General features: G+C 46.8%; 1 long non-coding RNA gene across 2 annotated transcripts in view; it reads left to right on the top strand.

Annotated features, from left to right (window-relative positions):
* The window catches only part of LOC115063630, a 22,717-nt gene that overhangs the window by 6,359 nt on the left and 6,272 nt on the right, over positions 1-10,086 (top strand). The window contains exon 1 of one of the 2 annotated variants that reach the window (XR_003843491.1): positions 7,903-8,043. The exons of the other annotated variant lie outside the window; for it this stretch is intronic. This is a non-coding gene — a long non-coding RNA (uncharacterized LOC115063630). Of the gene's footprint in view, positions 1-7,902; positions 8,044-10,086 lie in introns of those variants that run through there. 2 annotated transcript variants of the gene reach the window in all.

Below are 10,086 nucleotides of genomic sequence, written 5' to 3'. Positions count from 1 at the left end.
TTTTTTTTTTTTTTGCCAGCCTAGTCTATAGAGCAAGTTCCAGGACCACTGGGGCTACATAGAAAAACCCTGTCTAAAAAGAAAAAAGAAAAAAAAAGGGCGAGCATGTGGTACACACCTTTAATCCTAGCATTTGAGAACCAGAGGCAGGGCTTTTTTGTGAGTTCAAGGGCAGCCAGGACTACACAGAGAAACCTTGTCTCAAAAAACCAAAACCAAACAAACAAATAATAAAATAAAGATTTTTTTTTAGATTTATTTTATTTTATGTAGATGGTGTTTTGCCTGGATGTGTCTGTGCACCACATACATACCTAGTGCCCACAGAGGTTAGAAGAGGCATCCTATAGACTGGAACTGGAGTTACAGATGGTTGTGAACCACTGTGTAGGTGCTGGGAACTGAACCCACATCCTCTGAAAGGACATCAACTGCTCTCTCCAGCCCAAGAATAATTTTAGTAGCATTTAATAAACATTCATTCTCCACGAGGTCAAGGCTAAAGGTACCATTTGGGTTACAGCACCAGAAACATGTCTCACAGCATCACTGAGTGTTAATAAGTTTCATGTCCATTTTACAGACGGAGACATTGCAATATAAGATTAAGTAACTTTGCCAATGCCTCACAGCAAGATGGTGGAGGATCCAAGATGCAAACCTAGGACCCGAACAACCTCCATATTCAGGCCAGTCTGCCAGGAAGAGCATTGGTTTCAGAATTTCAGGAGGGGGCTACAAGCTGGTATGACCCCCTCTGGCCAAACATGTCAGCTCTTGAGTATTCTACCTGCATGGGCTGTGTGATGCTCAAAGGGGCTTGATCTGGCCTCTGTGCCTGTCTTATGCCCTGGGCTTTCCAAGATCATGTAGCTCTTCCCACAGGATAACTTAGGCTCCTGTGCCGGAGAGAATCCTGGGATATTTACTGATTCCTAGAATGGCATGTGTGAGCTCAGACTGAGAATAACCTAATTTCCTATTGTATTCTTTTATATCTAGAATATCTAACAGCAGGTTCTAAGTCTCTTAGATGTCTTTAATTGCCATGGGTCCTAAGATAAAAGAAATGGAGGGGGAATAAACACGAAGCACAGGGAGTCATGGTCACCGGGTGAGCGCAATTTAATTTGTGCCGCGCTCCCATCCATCACAATGCATTAATTGTGTTATTTTGAATTTGCTGGTTTCATAGCTCTGCATTGAAGTGTTATATTTTATTTGCTTTTCCAGTCGTACGTTGCTAGAAGGATAAGATGTCTGTCTGTGCCCAGTTGTGCCTATTCCAGTAACATTATAACAAAGATAATGTGTCAACTGTTGGGAAGAGAATGTGGATCCCGCCCCCCTTAAGACTGGCTTGTGTGTTACTCCAGTGTGAGGAGCATGCATTTAATTCAGTCTGACCAAGTAGAAAATAAGCTCCGCACACTGGTGCTCCCCACTGCCTGTGCCACCTGGACCGGCCTCCATCCATTCGTCTCCCCCACCACTGCCTTCGAGGGGAAATATGACAGCGTAATGAACAGTTGTACGACGTGCTATAAAAAGGCAATTAAGGGAACTATCAGACTGGGACAAGCCAGCATGACCCGGTTAATAGCTCTGAGCCCTGAGTGGGGCCGTGGGGAGGACGGGCTGAAGGAGGGGGAGGGGGGTTGCTGTTTACAGTGAGGGGCTGAAGTTAGCCTAGCAACTATCAGCTAACAAAGGGCCCCTGGCTGCCCTCATGGCTGCTGGGTCCAGGGACAACCCTAGGGTCATGTTAGTTGAGAGTAAAGCTCTGCTCCCAACCCTGCTGCTGGTGGCCTTGACCTGGGCAAATGACCCCTAGTCTCTTGGCTACAGTTTCCTGTTTTCTTAAAAGGGAAGCTCAGGCTGGAACTGTGTTCCAGAAGTGGGGGAAAGGATACATTTTTATTGGGCGTTCGTGTGTGTGTGTGTGTGTGTGTGTATGTGTGTGTGTGTATACACATACATCATATATAGCATAAACAGCATACATCATATATGCATATATATCATATATACCATGTACACATACAATACACATACACACATATATATGTATACATATACATACACATACACACACACACATACATAAATATGGGGATTTGTTAGAATCACTTGCAGGCTATGGTCCAATTAATCCAACAATGGCAAGTTACAAACAGGAGGTTCAAGAATCCAGAAGTTTCTCAGTATGTGAGGCTGATGTCTCAGCTGGTCTTCAGCAGATACTGGAATTCTGAAGAAGTAGGCTCTAATGCAGTGGTTTTCAACCTTCTTGATGCTGCAACCTTTAATATATTCCTCATGTTATGGTGACCCTCCACCATAAATTATTTTACTGCTACTTCATAACTTACTTTGCTACTTCTATAAATTGTGATGTAAATATCTGATATGTAGGATATCTAATATGCAACTCCCAGAAAGGTCATGACCCACAGATGAGAATGGCTCTAATGTCAGTGAGGGAATGAGTGGACTTGCTAGCAAGGCAGAGCAAACAGACAAAGAACAAAAGCTTCCTTCTTCCATGTCCTTATACAGGTTTCCAGCAGAAGGTGTGGCCCAGGATAAAGGTGTGTCTTCCTGCCTCAAGGTCAAAGGCGTGTACCTTCTTCCCTCAAAGGTCTGAACTAGAAGTATTTACTTACTTCACAGTAAGCAAAAGTAATTTCTCATGGTGTGCCCTCCATTTCTGGATTATAGTTTATTTCAGATGTAGTCAAGTTGACCACCAAGAATAGCCATCACAAGGTCTGTCCAGGAAGCCGTCTCCCAGCCTGGATGGGAAGGTTTTCATTGTGGAATGTCAGTGCGGGAATCTGCCCTTAGCATCCAAAGGAACTTAGGTGGATCTCCAGTTGAATACAATCTTGGGTTGTGGTGAGTGCTAGAGGCTAGTCTGGCCCTTCACTCTTCATGAGATGCGAACTCTCTGGTCAGATCTATAGTCAGCCTTGGGTCATGTTTCCCTTTTAGCATCCCCTGCTTCACCTCCTCCACTCCCCAGGCCCTGCTGCCTTCCTATTTTTGGTTTGTCATCCACATGACCGGCAGGATAGGATCAGAGTCACTCATGCTCGCCCTAGTGCTTGCTTCCCTTGGATTCACAGTGCGGGTGGGAGGAGTGATGGGTTTTCATCCTACACAGGGTAGGAAGTCACCACCTGGCACATGGTAAAGGCCCAGTGGGTACCAGTTATTGTTTAGATCACAACATGGCTCTGGGTTTGTATTTAGTATGAAGCTCATGCTGACCATAGTGTGAGTGAGTGATTGAGTGTTTGGTAACTGTTGTCTAAACTGTTGGAGGAAATTTCACCTGGGTCCTGTTGTCTATCAAACCTCTGAACCCAGTATCCATCAGTCCCATAGGGAGATGATCCTGCCTAGCAGTTAGAGAAGTGTGCCATTCGTGGAGTGGTCCCTATACATCCCCACCCGCATCCGCATCCTAGGCCTGAATTTCTCAGAGCTCAGGGAGCATTCAGCTCTCCCACCACGGGTGTTTATCTTAAAATAGGAAACCAGTATGCTCAGGGTCTGCAAAGACCCCATTGCCCCGCCCCCACCCATGCTGCTGCAGACGGAAGCTGACAACCAGCCCAGTGACAAAGGAGCAATCAACAGTCATTAGGGCTCATTTAAGGACAGCTCAAGGATGGCTTGAAAATCCCAGCATGCTCCTCACTCCAGATGAAGAGGGTCTGAGTTCCTGGGCTCTTTCTCTTCAGCACCTACCACAGAGGAGGGCTATGCCAGACAAGTGGCCCAGGACTTTATCCCTCAGTCCTGTGTGCTGGCATCCCTTTACTACTGTAGGCTGGCATCCCTTACCTCTGAAGGTACAATGGCACTGAAAGCCAAGTGTGGTCCTCACCATTGAGCCACCCTCATGTCAGGAGCAAAATTGATTCCCATCACCAGAGCAGAGCAGGGGCCAAATGTAATCGCCTATGTGGTCAGGAGATTCATTTGACGCACACAGAACCTCGGTTTCCGCTCCTGTTCACTGGGCATCATTAGACCTTTCCCTCATAGTGGCCAAGAGGATTGAAGGAAGCACATATCTACAGTGCTTACATGTAATATGAACATACATACCTATTCGACGGGATCACTGCTCATCCCCAGGTCTCAACTTAAGAGGCCACCTCCAGTGTGCATGTAAGGTCTTTTCAAGTCTCAAGTTTCAAGCATGTATTCTACTCCTAAGTACTTTGACACCCTCTGTGTTTCCCTGGCATGTTGCACATATACGTGTGGCTGTGGGCCTGAATCCAGATTCTCAGTATGAATTGTATCAAAGAGGAGGCTCTCCACAGACCTGTGGAGAAGCCACTGTGCTGACAGCCCTGTGAGGGCTAAATGGGATGATGAGGTCACTGGAAGCAGAGTTCCCGTTACCTTGGACTTGGGGAGCTGGGAGTGAGTCCCTAAGTCACCCAGCTTTGTATATCAGCAAGACTGGCCTTCTTCTTCCCACCCTTGCTGGGATGTTTTCTTCTCTTTGGACCTTCTATGCATGTCCAGGGAATTCTGTTGGACCATCCAGCTCACAGCGATTTGTAGAAATGGAACCTGCCTTTCTCCAGCCATCTACTGGCTCTCAGGGCATACATACGGGCATAGTCTGTGTTCTTGTCCCAGCACTTATCATAGATAGTTCTCATTTTTTTTTTCCATCTGGTGTGCTGAGTGCCCCTTGTGTATCACCTCATTATAACCTCAGCTCCAGCCACTAACTCCAGTCCAAAGGACCATTCTTGGGAGTATGGCAAGGTTCCAGGGCACTGCAGGAAAGGCAGAGGCTTCAGGAGAGCTGGGACCAGAGCCCTTCTCTGCTTTTTCTCAGACTTCGAGGCTCTCAGACCAGAGTTAGATGCTTGTCTCCAACTGGCCAAACTCCTTAAGACAAAGTGACAGTCCTACCCCAGGGGAGTCACCTTTGAGAGGAGAGGTCCAGGAGCAGTTAGCATTGAGTTTAAAGATGCCTCCCAAAGACAACCAGTAAGAACTCACCCCGGCACGGTACATCAGTGTTCACAGTGTCGGGGCATGACCCTGGCAGGACTTCTGGGAGTCTCTTGACAAGATATCGAGGTCTGCCATTGCTTCCCCAGGTGGGTACGGGTAGGGCACAGCAAAGCAGGAGCAGGAATTTTGCTTTTGCCACCCAGCCTCCAGCGTGTTCACCTCTTTCCTCTTCTCCTTTTCATTCCCCTTCCCAGGATGGCCCCTGACCTCCCCATGGAAGGTTTTCTTGAGGTCTTTATCTCTATCAGCCACCACCAGCTCTGCCCCTCAGCCACCATGGGAGCACATGCAGGGACCACAGGCCGCACACAACAGAGATGTGTAGTATAAGGAAATGACTTTGAAAATCCCTGAGGCTCCTTGGGATCCATCTTAATGTTTCTGGTCTAAGATCAATAGGCAAGGAGACCCCCAAGCCTATAATTAGCTTGAATCCTCCAGGAGAAGGACCAGAAGGAGATATTCACTCAGCATCCCCAGTCAGCAGGCAAGAGACACAAGCTCTTATTATGGCTTTTCTCAGAACAGCAAGTTCCTATGTTTCCTCCTTTCCCAAATTCCCTTTTATTTCATATGACTCAGAAATGCATGTGTCTACATGTTCACGGTATGAAATGCATGTGATGAACTCTAACTCCTGTTTCCTCCACGGCGGACTTGAACCGCTTGTGGCTATGCTTGGGGAGGTGACCTTTGCCTGTGAACACAGTGTGAGCCACACAGGCAGATGAGCCACTGACCCCGCTGTCTGCTTATTTATTTGCTTGTTTGTTTATATTTGTTTTGCTTTTTTCTAGATTAAAAAATTTTTCTAATATTTTTGTTTTATGTGCATACATGCGTGTGCATGGGTGCACACGTGCCATGGCACAGGTGCGGAGGTCAGAGGACAAACTTGTGGGGATCACTTCCGTCTCTTTGACAAAGATCAAACTCAAGTGGTGTCAGGGTTGGTAGCAAATGCCTTTATCTGTTGATCTACCTTTGCAGGCTCTTAATGACTTTATTGGCATATATTAATTATACATAATGATGCGATTCATATAACATACTTGATCTGCTTGCTCCCCACTATTACCCTCTCTTGTCCTCTTCCCAATGATATTGCTCCCCCCCCCCCGCTTTGACACTGACACATTTTTAAATTTTGGTTTTGTAACCTGAAGAGTATCATTACGATTGCTTGCAGGGATGTGGGTGAGAAGAACTTACCACTGGCTACACCATTCCAGAGCAACCTCCCTTTGCCCACAGCCATCAGCTGCTGTAGCTCCTCACGGAGGGGTGGAGCCTTATGCTAAACGACGAGGACGGGAAGTTGATGGGGCCGATACTAGGCTGGTTCTTTCGTTTATATATTTTCTATGCAAAGCACAGAACATTCTCCACCCTTTGTGCACGTTGGTTTTTAAAACTTGCCTCTGGAGTTCTTTAACTAAAACTGTAGACACTGAGGTGGGGGTGAGCCTGGAGAGAGCTCAGAGGTTAGAGCAGTTGCTGGTCTTGCAGAGGACCTGAGTTCGGTTCTCAGCACTGAAGGGTCCGTAATAGTATCCTCTTCTGGTCTCTGCGAACACCAGGCATGCATATAATGCACATATACATACATAGGCAAAACGTGCATACACACAAACTCAAAATAATAATCTGTCAAAACAAAAATTTTGAAAATGAAGAACTTATTCAGCATTTTAAAGGAGCTGAGAGTGAACAGCGGTCTTTATTTTTCCCTGCCCTTTCCAGTTGTAAGCATCGTCTCTGTAACCCCCCAAATAAACTTTTCCCTTCCTTCCGTCTTCCTCTTCCTTCATTCTCTAATGCTCTACCCTGAACCAGTTCCTGTGCTTGGTGCTGGGATATAAAAATAAATTTACTCACCTTCTGTGATGGTTTGAAGACACTTGGCCCAGGGAGTGGCACTATTAGGAGGTATGGCCTTGGTGGAGTAGGTGTGTCACTGTACGCATGGACTTTAAGACCCTCATCTGCCTGGAAGTCAGTCTTCTCCCAGCAGCCTTCAGATGAAGATGTAGAACTCTCAGCTCCTCCTGCACCAGGCCTGCCTGGATGCTGCCATGCTCCTGCCTTGATGATAATGGAATGAACCTCTGAACCTGTATGCCAGCCCCAATTAAATGTTGTCCTTTATTAGACCTGACTGGGTCATGATGTCTGTTCACAGCAGTAAAACTCTAAGACATTATCTTTCCTTGGAGAAAATGGAGCAGATGTAGCAGCCCCAGTGAGCCATGAGTGAGGGTAGGGACGCCTTAGCTGACTTTCATATCAGTGCCTTGAGTGTCCTATGTCACCAATGTGACTGGAGTTCTCTCTTTTCTTCCCTTCCTGAGCCTTTATAAGCCTAAATGTCAGGGAGAACCAACTGTCCCCCATTCAGAAGCAGTAATGGTTCAGCTAGGCTGACAGACTTATAAGGGACTCTAACAGGGGGTGGGGTTAAGTTTTTTTTTTTTATTTAATTTTTTAAGGTACTGGAAATTTAGAGTTTAATGTGCAGACAGTGGAATGGGACAGTGGGAGCACAAAGAAAAAAAATGGTTTCTGTCCAAGCAACAAAGCCTCCCTTCCCAGACATCAAATTCCACCTGTGGGAATCTTGGGATACTGTACAGCATGGTTTAAACTCATCACAAGATATTTTTATCTTTCCTTCCTTTCTGTTTTTGACAGTCTCGTGGAGTGTAAACTGGCCTCAAACCCCTGACCTTCCTCTACCTCCCAAGGTCTAAGTTTTATAAAAAGCAAATTCATTATCAGAATTTAAGTGGGTCTCTGGGGGAATCAACCAAAAAAAAAAAAAAGTTCATTGTCTTTCTTTGTTCTAGTGTGGGCAAGAATGCTTGTGCATAGATAGGCGTGTGTGTTCCACACTGTGCACATAAAGGTCGGAGGACAATGTTCAGGTGCTAGGTGGTTCTCTTCTCCTGCTATGTGGATTCTGGGAGTGAACTACATCATCGCGCTTGTCCAGTAAGCACTTTTACCTACTGAGCTGTTTCTCCTGCCCTCTGTTATGTTCTTTTGTTTGTTTGTTTTGTTCTGTCTGTTTGTTTGTTTGTTTGTTAAGACAGGGTCTCTCTGTGTAGTCCTGGCTGTCCTGGAACTCACTCTGTAGACCAGGCTGGCCTTGAACTCAGAAATCCGCCTGCCTCTGCCTCCCGAGTGCTGGGATTAAAGGCGTGCGCCACCACTGCCCAGCCTGTTATGTTCTTAATACACAGAACAGAAAAAACGATCGCCAGACAAGCTTGCTGAAGGGGAGAGGTGCAAAGAACAGGGTGAGAGAGCCCCGAGGACCTGAAATTGTGTGAACGAAGACTCTTAATTTCTTAGAATGAAGACTCTTAATTTCTTAGATAGCCTTTTCCTTTGTTGGGGGCATATGACACATTCAGTCCTCTAATGATGCTTAGGACAAGGCTATAGCAGCGCCCACCCTCAAGACACATAGACACTGCTTATTAACTGAAGCCAATCAGTGTCCCAGAAGCCACACGAGGTGAATATGCTTGTCACCCACACAGTGCTGATGAGGAGGTTGAGGCACAGAGCCTGAGGAGCAGAAGTGGGTCTCTCTGTTTCCAGAGTCTGTTACCACTGTGAGATACAGTCTCTAGAGACTGGCCCACCTCTGGGTCTCAGCGTTTCTTATCAGCTCTCATATGACATCAAAGGGCTGATTTCAGGATTTAAAGTGACAGCGTTTATCGAGTATCTAGCCCAGTGACGGCCATTAATATGATCTGAGGTTATTATCAGTAGTACTGCCATTTTCAGGCTGCTGAGAAGGGGTCACTTCGGGGCAGAGCCCTGGAAAGACCGTTGTTTTTTTTTTTTTTTTTTTTTTTTCAGCCAGGAGGTGAGGAAGTGGAGGATGAAGGAGAGCTCATTGTTTTAATAAACTCACACTCGGTCTCAATCTCCGTTTCTTCATCTCCTCCGAGATGGTCCTCTGCTGGCATGCTAAGCTCCCTCTGGGCAGGGAAGTCTGTTCTGCTCCCGTTCCCATTACACACTCCGTTGAGCATGGGAGAAGGGGAGCCAGCCGCCAGCCGGCAGTAATTAATTGCCTATTTGGACTCCTGCTGTGGCCTGGGAGGGAGGATGCTGGACAGCTCCCTCCTGGCCCCGCCCATTGACTCTGGGAGCAAGGGTCCCGGCTCACCTCCCCATCTACTCTGAATGCATGCACGCCCCGCCCGGGCCCGGGAGGGACCTGGGCAACATTGGGGCCACGTCTGTTCACTTGGAGGAAAGTCAACAAATCTCTCTGCAGCTTTGCTTCCACAACCTTCTCAGAGAGCTCCGCCCACCATGGGGCTTTCTAGAAGGCCAGGAGGGTGGCTCTCAGTCTGAGGAAAGAACCCTGAACCCAACGTTTTTTGAATCCCTGTGTCTCAGTCCTGATTTTAATACACATTGGCTATGTGACTTTGGGCAGGACACCAGTTGTCCTGGATGGTCCCTGTCCACTGTCTTTGTGGAGTGGGACAGCAATGACAACAGGCCCTCCTTATCCAAGGTTTTGCTCTCTGGGGTTTAGTTTCCATGCAGACAACCGAACTCTGAAAACCCTATTTGTTTTGAATCTCTCTAGAGAGGAGACCACATTTTGTTAACGTTTCCTGTGATATTCATTAGAATTGCCCAGGTTGAGAGCTATGGTAGTTAATCTTTGTGTTTCATCTATAAATGAAACTGTTCCATACCATGTATGCACACCGACAGACATTGTGCATGGATCTGTGGCTCAAGGTTGATGTTTTAAGCAGCACGGCATTTCCCTCACAAACAGGACTGTTGCTTCTCGCCCGCTTGTGCTCCCTGTCACGCCAGAGTCTGTTCTCTGGAGCATTTCACACCAATTCCCCCCAATCCATGCTGTCCAGGTGAGGTCTCCCTTTAGGTTTTATGGACAGATAGACAGATGTAGCCTGGCTTAGACACCCCGTGGGGATTATTCTAGCAAAATCAGTGTGTGTGTGTGTGTGTGTGTGTGTGTGTGTGTGTGTG

The sequence above is a fragment of the Mus pahari genome, chromosome 3, assembly GCF_900095145.1.
Source record: "Mus pahari chromosome 3, PAHARI_EIJ_v1.1, whole genome shotgun sequence".
Classification (NCBI taxonomy): domain Eukaryota; kingdom Metazoa; phylum Chordata; class Mammalia; order Rodentia; family Muridae; genus Mus; species Mus pahari.
Note: the sequence above shows the minus strand (reverse complement) of the source record. Positions and strands in the feature narration are given on the sequence as shown.